General features: G+C 33.3%; 2 long non-coding RNA genes across 5 annotated transcripts; one reads left to right on the forward strand and one right to left on the reverse strand.

Moving 5' to 3' along the window:
- Positions 1–697: 697 nt before the first annotated feature.
- LOC111986507 (uncharacterized) lies at positions 698–3068 on the reverse strand. Its single transcript, XR_010624133.1, has 2 exons — positions 2359–3068; positions 698–1114 (listed from the first exon to the last, which is right to left on the reverse strand). It is a non-coding gene; the product is annotated as an uncharacterized LOC111986507 (long non-coding RNA).
- Positions 3069–3174: 106 nt separating this feature from the next.
- LOC112006829 (uncharacterized) lies at positions 3175–6214 on the forward strand. 4 transcript variants are annotated; one of them, XR_010624132.1, is made up of 4 exons: positions 3175–3773; positions 4713–5091; positions 5234–5713; positions 5794–6214. It is a non-coding gene; the product is annotated as an uncharacterized LOC112006829 (long non-coding RNA). The 4 variants fall into 4 exon arrangements; XR_002882390.2 differs by having other exon boundaries at positions 5655–5713; XR_010624131.1 differs by having other exon boundaries at positions 4713–5713.
- The last annotated feature ends 7306 nt before the right edge of the window (positions 6215–13520 follow it).

The following is a 13520-nucleotide window of genomic DNA, read 5'->3' on the forward strand; positions in this document are numbered from 1 at the left end:
TTGTGACCGTTACTGCATAATTACTGTGACTGTTACTGCATAATTACTGTTACTCTTACTGCATAATTACTGTGATTGTTACTGCATAATTACTGCATAATTACTGTTACTCTTACTGCATAATTACTGTGACCGTTACTGCATAATTACTGTGACCGTTACTGCATAATTACTGTTCCTGTTACTGCATAATTACTGTTACTGCAAACTGCATAATTACTGTTACTGCAAACTGCATAATTACTGTGACTGTTACTGCATAATTACTGCATAATACTGTTACTGTTACTGTTATTGCACTGTTACTGCATAATTAAGTTACTGTTACTGCATAATTACTGTTACTGCATAGGTTCGGTATTGCACATTCTGCATAATCATGTTTTTCTGCATAATTGTTGTGCTAGGCAAGAGTTGTTTTTATATATAAGTGTTGCTGTTTGGGGAAAAAATTTATATAAATAAGACAAGTTTTGATTAAGTGTTGCTGCATAAGTGTTGCTGCATAATTAAGTTTTTATATATAAGTGTTGCTATTATGTTGGGCAGGAGTTGTTTTTTATAGATATAGGTGTGTCAATTTTTATTTTGCATGAGTTTTACAATCCTTTTCCTCTCCTTACACACACAGCAGCTTTAATCACACCACCTGTGCAATACACCCTTACACCTACTTAAAAATACCTACAAATATCAATAACCCACAACTGTCACAATCCTTATTTACAATCAAAATTCAATCCTTACAATAACTGTCACAATCCTTATTTACAATCAAAATTCAATCCTTACATCAAAATTCAATCCTTACAATCAAACAAATTTTATTAAAATGTACACTTTGATCACATAACAAAAATTCCATTAAAATAAACACTTTGATTAAATAACAAAAATTCCAACCCAAACGTGTATTTTCCTTTGGCTTTGGACTTGAATACTACTTTTGAAGACTCTAGGCCATTATGTGTAGGGCATGGTGCAGCTGATGCACTGTGAAGCTGTGCATAGCACTCTTCATTCAGTTTTCCATCTTTTACTTCATCAAGTTTCCCCACCCCTCTTGTCTTGAAGTGTCCATTTTCTGGCTTGCAATCAATTGTTACTCGAAGCCCTACACCATGATACACAAAATTATTGTTACTTGTTCTTCAACTCATCATACTGTCATACAAATGAAAAAAAAAAACAGATCAAGCAGCTAGACTATAAAGGCATGTTTAGTCTTAATGTGACTCTGCTCACAGTCTGCACAAGCAGCTAGACTATAAACACTTAAACTCATCATACTGTCATACACATGAAAAAAAAAAAAACAGATCAAGAAATACTCCAATTTGGACAAAAAGAAAAATTCCTAACTTTTGAGGAATTCATTTCAAAGGTCTGCTAGCAGTAGCCATGGAGATTAAGCATCAACCCTAACCTTCTCTGTCTTTCAGAGCCTAGTGCATTATCGTTTAGCAATGGCCTTGGAAGTTGGAACCCGAAATTGGCACTATGTAAATATAATTTATCATACACATGAAAAAAAAAAAAAAAAAAAAAAAAAAACAGATCAAGCAGCTAGACTATAAAGGCATGTTTAGTCTTAATGTGACTCTGCTCACAGTCTGCACAAGCAGCTAGACTATAAACACTTAAACTCATCATATTGTCACACACATGAAAAAAAAAAACAGATCAAGAAATACTCCAATTTGGACAAAAAAAAATTCCTAACTTTTGAGGAATTCATTTCAAAGGTCTGCTAGCAGTAGCCATGGAGATTAAGCATCAACCCTAACCTTCTTTGTCTTTCAGAGCCTAGTGCATTATCCTTTAGCAATGGCCTTGGAAGTTGGAACCCGGAATTGGTACTATGTAAATTTAATTTGCAGAATAGAATACAAGTATTTCAGATAACCACTATACAATTGGTTTGATAAAAACAATGATATCCACTGCACAATTTTTTATTTCATGTTTGGAATTCTTGTCTGCACTAATGTCTATCCCCATTTTTTCAGCATGAATCGATCGCAATGACTCTAAAATGAAAAGACCAAACACTAAAATATCTAAATTAATAATCAATGAACCAAATTCATCAATGCACCACCCATTAAATTAATTGTTTTCTTTATATTACCATCAATCAATTCTCGAAAATGACCCAATAATACCAGCCCAGAAGCTAAACAAATGCAATTAATCAAATTCCCAGAAACCAAACCAAGAAATATGGATTACTCTTTGAAAATTGAAGTCTATCATAGCATTTAATCAATATAGCACCAACCAGTCTTCAAAATTGAACATGCAAGAAAACCCAGAAACTAAACCAACATTCAAGTAAATGAATGGTGAAAGATTTACCTCTTCAACAGCACCCTTTTTCCTAGCAAAGGCAATGAAAGAATTTCCTCCAACAGAACCACCGCCATGCTCATATACTGAGTCCAAAATGAAACCCCAAGTCCCAATATCAAGTGCCGAGGGGCTCTGCCTCCTCCTCCTCCACTCGTCCACTTCTTCAGTGCTTTTGATAGACTAGGATGTACAGAACCAAAGGCACAAGTGATTGAGTAAGAGGATGAACCAAACGTTTGGCCATATTTCTCCAAACCCAAACCCTAACCTTTTCTGATTTGGGTCTGAACCAAATCGGCAAGGCTGGCTCACCACAACCACCACCTCCGATGGTGGCTTCTTCTCTCCTTCGACCAAAATCTCTTTCTCTGTCTCTCAATCTCATTTCCCTCCATAGATCAAACCTGAAGGATCATCAACTTCTAACCTTCTCTGATTTGGGTCTGAAATCTTTCTCTACACCCGATTCTCTCCAAGCCCCAACCCTTACTCTCTCTCTGATCTGGGTCTAAAAAGGATGCGTGTATGGATGTCGGGATCTCTGGTGAGCTAAGGATTTTTCTTTGATTTTGCTAATGGGTTTGAGTTGAGGGAGGTTGAGAGAGTTTGAACTTTGAAATTTGAGAGAGAGAGAGAGAGTTTGAACAGCTGGTGAGTGAGTTTTTTTTTGGTCCGGTTGAGTTAAACCTGAGTTAAGCTCCTTGAACTACGGTTTAAGTGTTGGTTTAAATTTTAAATGACGTGGATGATTTTTGAGCGTGGATCTTTCTGGTTTAAATCTCCACCGTTAAATGGAGCCTCTCCATTTCAAAGGGAAATGGAGAGGATCCGTTTCCCCCACAGGAGAACCTAACAGCGGCACACCCACAACCTCAAATCGGCAGCGCTTCTTCTCATCCAATCCAACTCGTCGGCTTCGCTCTCTAGCTTCTTCTCTTCCAATCCATCCTCAAATCGGCAGCGCACTCATATCCAATCCAACTCGGCGGCACTTCTTCTCTTCCATTCTAAATCGGCGGCACCACCCACCCATATTAACGTTATGATTAACGTTGGGTTTATATTATTTCTCTAAACTTTGTGGGTTTATGCTATTATTTTTTTGTTTGAGTTTCGGTTCTTATATATTTGACAAATTAATCTATTTTGGTTTATTTTTTCCCCTGGTTTCTTCTTCTTCTTCCATTTTTGTTTATATTTTTATAAAATAATCTTGAGTTTGAATCTGGAAAATTCTACAAGAAGTATTTAACTTAGGAGTACAGTTATGTGTAAGTTCAAAATAGCTTAAATCTTTTTTTACCTGCTTGCCCATTTAGATAACAACTTAAGGATCACTGCATCTGACATCCCTAACTGCAAGGTTTACCCCTCTATGGACCTTCCTGAGGTTTGCAGTCATACCTTGGCTTTACTTCGTGGTAAGTCCTTTACAACTCTGTTGGTAATATGAGTTCTTTATATTGGGTCCTGTATTTTTTTTCTTCCTTGTATGATTATGAGATCGTGTTAACTTGGCAACTTGTCATGGACATATCTACTTGAGATTCTTTACCTGTTTCATGTATTTGTTACAATATGACATGATTTGGGATAACTTTTGCTCGTTGTCTATGTGGTCTATAATTACATTCATTAGGAAATGATTTTAGATAACTTTAGCTATTCACAGGATACCAGTAAAAGAGAGCTGATGACTTCCAAGGAAGACAAATAATTTTTGGTTCTTAGAAGTTATTTGGGTGAAATTTAATGTGTGGGGAAGGTACTTTTTGGAAGAAAAAATGCCAACTAAACTGCCTTATTTATCATTATGCCTTTTAATTCTTCTATCATAAATGTGAACACTGCATAATCTGCATTATTTACAATATATGCATGACATATTAGGGGATATGTGCCAAGACACAAAATGTTGCTGAGCAACCAAAGCTAATCTGTTTTCTGTAGTTTTGTATTGAAATCATGCATTAGTGTTTTGCTTGGTTATGTTGAGTGTGGTTCTTAGCATTTGACTTTTGTGATATAAGAAACTGGTAAACCATTCAATACGGTGGCTTGGAACTGCAATATTTGCTTCATTGCTGTTCAGAGGGCAGTTTTATGTTTATAAGATCAATAAGGGTTTAAAGAGGGGAAAAGTTATTTTTTCTTTTTCTGAGATATTTGCATCAGGTTTTGGAATAGGGAAGGGGAAGGGGAAGATATGTCAATTTTTTTGCATGGGTTCATATGTGTGATAGACCTAGTGCCATCAAATGAATGTGCTGCAGTGTTTTCTTCTTTTCTATATATCATTCTTTTGAGGTCTCAAGCTGAACCACGAGGTTATAATTTACATCCTTTAACTGTTATTGCAGAAGCCGAAACTCCCAAGTTAGGCAAGACGCCAATCTCATCTGGCAATGAACAAGGTAAAGAAAGCAATGGGATTGCTGGGACGAGCCGGATCCCAGTTGGCTAAAATCTGTTTATTCAGAGAAGGCCCCTCAGTTGGACAGGGCACCTGTTGTATTTCCTCAATTCACAAAGTTGCATTTGGCTGAGGCTTAAGAAATGCATTAAAAAAAATAAGAAGAAGTCCAGGCTCTAGACAGAGCACATCGAGAGTACTATGATATGAAGATGAAGATGCAAGCAGATATTAAAGATCTGTTATGGAAAATGGAAGCTACAAGACAATCTTGAATTGTGATTAGCCAATCAGTAGGTCTTTCTAAAGAATTGTCATCTTCTCAGGTAATTGTACCCTTACTGCTGAAGGTTCTATGTTGTATTATAACATCATGTGTCATATCTGTTAGTTCATGATCAGTAGGTGAATTTTCTGTTCTAGGTTTTGTAAACAAGGCAACTAGATTAAAAAATTTTCTTTTGTCAGGTCTCTTAGTCTCTAGGCAATTTGGTGGATAATTTCTGTCAAGCAGCTGCCCCGCCTCAAAGGAGCAAAAGAATAAATTATGAAAGTAGTGTATGAATGTACAAAATAATATAATAATCTTTATTTTCTGATGTGTTGTAGATGGAAGAAACCACTTTTATTTGGATAAGTTTATCTTGTCAATGAAATTCTCCTCTGTTGAACTGATGGAACATTAGGAAATGTGTTCTAAAATACTGTTAGGCTTTATAGAATTTCTTAGGCATACTTATCTTGATTTGTGATATACTTGGAATGATTAGATACCATGTAGTACTTTGGAATATGTGCTTGTGCTGCACTATGGAAGCCTAAATAGCTAAACATTTACTGGCTGCAATTGTTTCCTTCTAATTTACTTTGATGTCATTCAATTGCAAAGGAGATGCTTGAATAAACAAAACCGAGGATGACTAGCAGCTTGGCTACACTAGCTTCTACGTAATACATTCTTCAATCTCTTTTTCATATGTTGTTGTTTCTTTTTATGTGGCATGGTTTTTAACAGGTCTCTACTGCAGGTCTCATTTATCAAGAGCTGAGGAATTGAAAGGCAGTAGTGATGAGAGGCCTGCTCTATTTAGTGGCAACCCCTTTGAGTCAACAGTGATTGAACTAGCCAGTGGTTCAAAAACAGGTCTTCGGAATCAACCATATGCAGAGCTAACAGCACCTATTTCCAAGACCAAGGAGTCACTCCCTTCTCAACCAAAAGAATAAATTATGAAAGTAGTGTGTGAATGTACAAAATTCTATAAGAATCTTTATTTTCTGATGTGCTGTAGATGGAAGAAACCACTTTTATTTGGATAAGTTTGTGATATACTGTTGGGCTTTATGGTAAAATCTCTGGATCTTATACTTACAGTTGCCCCATCTCTCTCTCTCTCTCGTTTGCCAACGATGAGGTTAATTGAAATTCAGAGTTTGCAGTTTGCTTAAGTACTCCAGCATACATTTGGTAGATAAGTCAATTTCATTTTAGCATATATCTTTGACTTCTCATTTTCCTAGTGCCACTACATTTTAATCTCCTATGATGAGAGATCCACAATAGAATAAAATACATATAATAATCCTCAACCCAAAATAGTTTGCAAGACCAAATACATCCAATTTATGACTTTTACTCTGTCCAAGTGCCACTACATGTGGTTGATTACGAATGGTGGAGCATAAAATAGAACATAGTAGGAGTAAGACAGAGGACTTTTACTCTATCCATTTCACCTTGCATTACAAGTTGTGGTTCTAAAGCTCATTGTCATTTAATTATTAACATTAAAAAAAAAATTTAAAAGGAATTTACATTGTGGCACTGAGTATGCACTTGGGGTTGTAGGGTTATCTCTAAATTACTCTATTTGTAATTGTGTTGTTTGAATGTTTTTAGGGATGTTTGGCAAATTACAAAGCTTGTTTAGTTTGATACAAGCTGAACTAAAAATGAGGCTATTAATCCAGTTTGTCTAGAATCAAAACCAGTTTTAGTTAACAGGCAGCTTGTGAAAATGTCAAATTTGTACGCATGTGAAAACACCAAAATTTAAAAATTTAATTTGGAGGGCATGATTTTTAAAGAACCGCTTTGAAGATATGGGAATGCATTTAGTTCCCACTTTGAATAAGTTTTTTGAACAAAAGACTTACCAAACTAAAAACAATTAAAACTAATTACGTTGATCTTGGCTGCCCAGCTTGGTTTTGTGTTTTGCTACATTCCTTTACTTATTGGTAATTGCTGCTGCTAGGGAGGCATACCTGAAAAAAGAAAACAGTGGAGGTTTTGTTGACTCAAATGAGGCTCACACTTCATTATAGTCGAAATGCAAAACTCTCAATGACAAAATTATTTTGATAATTTTTTTTTTTAAAAGGACTGGGTTGTTCGTTTTTGGTAAAATTGGTCAATTGTGCTTAATTGTTTTTAGCTTTTATATTGGTAATTTTTGTTATTGTGAAAATTTTTTGGGATGTTTATTTTGTTTTAGATGGGTCCAAATGTAATAATAATTTTATAAAACAAAATTGCATAAACACCTTTGGTTGGGGTGGTTATACCCGTGTCAGACACAGACATTTAAGACTCCTCCGCACACGTGGATCTAATGAAAATGCCTAAAAAATATAGAACCTGGTGTATTAGCCTTGATTGATGACTATTTCATACTGGATCTATAATTTCAATTCAAGTGTTTACTGAAAATTTTAAAATTATCAACAATCTTTGGATTGGATTTTTTTGCATAACTTGCTAATTGTATAGTCACCCTATTTCCAACCTTAGACACCACAATAAACACACAACTATGATTAAGTTGCAGATGTTGCATAAGAACAATTAGAGAGCACATAAGGTTATACATATTCGGTTTTATAGTATATATAAATAATTAAAATATAAACATCAAGAAAGTGACCTCTGTAATGTTGCAAAAGTACGGTTAGAAGTAATATTGGTACTGCCCAATGTAATAATGGAACTGTCAAATTTGAGAATAAAAAATAGGGTATCACTAAATGTGACAAAAATAGAGCAAATGCGATGTTGATATTGCTTAATATAACAATGGAACTATCAAATTTGAGAAAAAAAAATAAAAGAACCACTATATGTGAAAGAAGAACTGTCAAATTTGATATTGGAACTATACTATGTGATAATGGAACCATTAAATTTGAGACACAAATAAAGAAACCACTAAATATAACAAAATAATTCTCAAATGTGATGTTGGAACTGCACAATGTGAGAATGGAACCGTCAAATGTGAGAAACAAATAAGAGAACCATCGAATGTGATAAAAGAACTGTTAAATGTGATGTTGGAACTGCACAGTGTGAGAATGGAAACGTTAAATGTGATAAAAAGGTAAATGAATCACTAAATGTGAGAAAAGAATTGTCACATGTAATGTTAAAATTGCACAATGTAAGGATGGAACCGTCAAATATGAGAAAAAAGTAAGGGAACTACCAAATGTGAGAAAAGAATTGTCACATGTGGTGTTGGAACTACACAATGTGAGGATGAAACCGTCAAATGTGAGAAAAATAATAAGGAAACTACCGAATGTGAGAAAAGAACCGTCACATATAATATTGAAACTACACAATGTGAAAATCGAATCGTCAAATTTGAGAAAAAAGTAAGGAAATCACCCAATGTGACAAAAGAACTATCACATGTGACCAAAAAATAGAGCAGATATGATGTTGGTACTGTTTAATATGACAATGGAACCATCAAATTTGAGAATAAATAAATAAAAGAACCACTATATGTGACAAAAGAACTGTCAAATGTGATATTGGAACTGCATAATGTGATAATTGAACTGTCAAATGTGAAAAAAAAAAAATTTAAGGGAATCACCTAATGTGACAAAAGAATTGTTAAATGTAATGTTGAAACTACACAATGTAAGGATGGAATCGTCAAATGTGAGAAAAAAGTAAGTGAACCACCAAATGTGAGAAAAGAACTGTCGCATGTGATGGTAGAATTGCACAATGTGAGGATGGACCCGTGGTGAAAAAGAACTGTCATATGTGATGGTGAAACTGCCTAATTTGAGTATGAAACCGTTAAATGTGAGAAAAAAATAAGGAACAATCCAATGACCTTTTTTTATTTTTTTATTTTATGATGGCCTTACCTGCATCAATGACCTCTGATCCAAATCGTACCTCAACCTCCAATAAATAATTAAATATACAATAATGAGAGAGATAAATGATTTGACTTTTGAGTTATCAACTAGGTCTCTGGGATGCGTGAGTGAATTTGTTAAAAAATATATTTTATTTATGTTGAAGTTTGATAACTTTTAATATTTTTAATAAAAGTGGTATTAATTTTTTTTAAGGTTCATGTTAACGGATATTTTTAGGACAATTGTTAATAATAGATAAAAAAAAAGTTTTAACACTACTTTCGTGAGAAATATAAAAAGTGATTAAAAATATATATTATTTTATCATTCTTTCAATAAAATATTTTTAAAATTGTCCCCCTTAACGCAACCATTTTTTTTTTAATTATAAATTTTTAAGTACCATTTTTTTTTAAAGAATCTAATGTGCCATTGTTGTCCTGCTAATGATGCTTTCATTTTTAGAAAAATTTCATACTCCAAACAGATGGCAAAGCAAAATGAACCTCAGTTCATCACTAGTCCCCTTTCTCAAGAAATTATATTTTTGCATCTATTAAATTAAGGACAAAGTTTAACTACAAAATTGGTTGTATTTTAAAATTACCATTTTACTTAATATCTTTTTAAAGGTGGTGAACTTTGACAAATCCACTGTAAGATTACATTTTCTCCAATATCTTCTTTGCTTGCAAAATTTCTAGAAAATTAAAGATGAATAATCATGTCATCAATAAATTGTTTAAATTACAAGTTTTTGTAATTTAAAATTATGCAAAAAATATAAGCTTATAGATCATATAGTAAATAATATCTAATTGGTACAAAATTTGGCATGTGTATTAAGAGCATAAAGAATATACAATCTAATTGTTAAATTTTCAAAATATGTAGTGTGGGGGAGAAAAACCCAGCCCAACTTATTGGGCCCAAGGCCCTGAATGAGGAACACTCTTCATCCGAGGAGATGAGGCCTTCAGTCGGAAGCCCACGCCAATGGGGGACGCCTGGACATGATCACGAATACCATCCGAGGAGATGCTCATATGTCCGAGTAGTCATGCATCCTCGGATCCGAAGAGGTTTGATCAAACACGAGTATGGGAGGTTCAAGTGATCTATTTGACAAGTGTCAAGAGGGAGAGGAACCTCGGACACACATAAAGATAACGGCAACAGAGAAATATCAAGGAGGCATACTTCAACCACCACATTTAATGCACTGCACCTACCTTTCTGGCCGCATTTATGTGGATAGGACCCCTGAACAGTGCTTTCTCAGCTACCGCCACTCACATAAGGCTAAAAGTAAGAAAAAAAAAAAAAAAGAACCAACCCCAGAAAGTGAAAAGAGAAGAAAAGAAAGAAAAAAAAAAAAAAACGAAGCTCAGAAAGTGAAAAGAAAAGAAAAGAAAAGAAGAAGAAGAAGAAGAAGAAGAGGAGGAGTAGCAGAGCTGTTTTCCCAGACCACGTGAAAGACAAAAAGAAAAGAAAAAAAAAAAAAAAAAGAGAAAAGGAGATAAAGAGGGAGCAAAAGTCAGATGGTGGGACCGGATATGTAACGTTAATTACAACTTTGCCATTGAAAAACAGAAAATTGAAAACTGAAAACTGAAAATAGCCAAAAGTTGTTTTCAGTTTTCACAACTCATAACTCAAAAAGTAGAGAATTGAGTATTGAAAACAGAGTTATGAAAACAAAAAAATTGTGTAGGCAAACGAGTATTTTACTATGGGTCCCACCACTTTTAAGAATTGAGTTATGAAAACTGAGAATTGAGTCATGAAAACTAGTGAACCAAACAGCCTCTAAATGTCTTGACTTTTGAGTTATCAACTAGATCTCTCGGATGCGTGAGTGAATTTGTTAAAAAATATATTTTATTTATGTTGAAGTTTGATAACTTTTAATATTTTTAATAAAAGTGGTTTTAATTTTTTTTTAAGGATCATGTTAACGGATACTCTTAGGACAATTGTTAATAATAGATAAAAAAAAGTTTTAACACTATTTTCATAAGAAATATAAAAAGCGATTAAAAATATTTATTATTTTATCATTCTTTCAATAAAATATTTCTAAAAATAGCTCTTAAACTAATACTCATAAGGCATTGGTTAATATTTCCATGTTTCAAAGAATAATTTATAAATAATTGTCCCTCTTAGCACAACCATTTTTTTTTTTAATTATAAATTTTTAAGTACCATTTTTTTTTTTAAAGAATCTAATGTACCATTGTTGTCCTGCTAATGATGCTTTCATTTTTAGAAAAATTTCATACTCCAAAGAGATGGCAAAGCAAGATGAACCTCAGTTCATCACTAGTCCCCTTTCTCAAGAAATTATATTTTTGCATCTATTAAATTAAGGACAAAGTTTAACTACAAAATTGGTTGTATTTTAAAATTACAATTTTACTTAATATCTTTTTAAAGGTGGTGAACTTTGACAAATCCACTATAAGATTACATTTTCTCCAATATCTTCTTTGCTTGCAAAATTTCTAGAAAATTAAAGATGAATAATCATGTTATCAATAAATTGTTTAAATTACAAGTTTTTGTAATTTAAAATTATGCAAAAAATATAAGTTTATAGATCATATAGTAAATAATATATAATTGGTACAAAATTTGGCATGTGTATTAAGAGCATAAAAAATATGCAATCTAATTGTTAAATTTTCAAAATATGTAGTAATGTTAATATTTTATAGGAAGTTGTAATCTTAAGCTACAATCAATTTTGTACTAAACTTTGTCCTTAAAGTAAATATACTTCATAATTAATTTTGTTGTAACTTGTAAACACTATTTATCAAATTGTATTTTCTATATATAATCAAAACCCAAGCAATAGAAATCAATAGGAGTTATGCCGTTATGGTTTTTTAGGCAAGAGTGTAGGCTTTTAATGTAGTATTTCAAAGTCGTGTCTAATGATTGTGGTTAGAAGTTAGAAGTTAGAAATAAAGTTTCTCAAAAAAGAAGAAGTTAGAAGTAAAAATTCTAACTTGTATAAAAAAACAAGTTAGAAGTAGAACCCACGTCCCTCTCTTCCATTATCTACATTTAAAATATTTTTAAAAAATCAATGAAATATTACATAAAAATAAGAGCTATAAACATGAAATTAGCAAATTAAATTAAATTAAATTGTTTGGCCTGGAAGACATCCATATCCACCATCTATTAAATTCTTGAGGTCCCCTTGCTTCACAGATTTTTTTTTTTTTTTAAGAAATAATTAAAATATGCTGCTAACCCCGTAGTTCAAACCCTTTCCCCCTAGACCCCTAAGCAATTTATACATGTGAAGCATTCAGCTTCATAGAATTATTTAATGAGATGTGCGACTGCGACCATAAATTTGGTAATAATAAATGTTTAACTCCTTTGTTAGAGAAAGACAATTTTGTAGTAGAATTTAAATTCTATAAGTTTTTCTTTCAAAAAAATTCTATAAGTTTTGATTATCAAAAAAAAATTTCTATTAAAAAAAAAAAAAATTCTATAAGGATTTTATGTAAAACCCCTACTCAATACTAACAAGTCACATCCTCTAATAAAATTAATACAAATCAAATTCACAATCTCATTAAAATCATATTCACTCAATACTCTATGTTAAAACAAATACTAATAAAAAGAAGAATTAAGCAATCTTAATTCAAGGGTTTTTTTCCCCCAAAAAACTAATATGCCATTTCATAATTACCAGAGATTGTATAGGTGTGCTGGTACTGAAACCAATTGACAGTACCCAAGAAGGGTTGGGCATAGGTTTAGTTGGACACCAGTGTAAATGTCCCCCCACGAGCATTGGTTAAGAGTGATTTCATTTTTGTTGCTAATTAAGTTCAGTAAATGAAATATAAGATTATGTGATTTTATGTACGGTTAGAGCATTCATGGATACCAACTTAATTTACCATATATCTACATTCCCAAAATTGAAATTATACTTTTCTCAAAAAAAAAAAAAAAAAAGAAAAGAAAAGAAAAGAAAAGAAAAGAAATTATTCTTGCACGTTCCTTCAAGAATGTAATTTGGCAATTCCCCCGGAGAACGTTTTTTTATTATTCTATTTAATTTGTATTTTGTGTCCATTAAATGAAATAAAATCTTCATTAGTTTACAATTTAATTAGTAGTAGGCAATTAAGGATGGCAATTTTGCCCCGCCTTGCTTGACATGTCCCTCCCTACTTTGTCCTGTGCGAGTTTTCCCTACCCTGCAAAGATGGTGTGGTGGGTATGGACAAGATTTTAGACTCGCACCATTGGGGGGGGGGGGGGGGGGGGGAAACTTATCTTAAAAAAATGGCTAAGTGTTTTCTTACAAATGAGGGAATGCTCCTCGGCCACAGGCCGAGGAGGCCTTTTCTTCCCCCCCCCCCCCTCCCTTTTGGCTTTACTAGCTCTTCTTTTATAGTTTTCATCTTCCTATCTTTTGCTTCCATCTGTTGATTGTCTATTCGCCTTTTTTCTGGTCGTCCATCCCATCAGAGGCTTTATCGATACTCAAGTGGCTCACTCTGACCAACGTTATCCTGCCAAGGGGTTACCTCTCCATTAATGCGGCCAG

This window comes from Quercus suber, unplaced genomic scaffold, assembly GCF_002906115.3.
Source record: "Quercus suber isolate HL8 unplaced genomic scaffold, Cork oak 2.0 scaffold_407, whole genome shotgun sequence".
NCBI classification, from domain to species: domain Eukaryota; kingdom Viridiplantae; phylum Streptophyta; class Magnoliopsida; order Fagales; family Fagaceae; genus Quercus; species Quercus suber.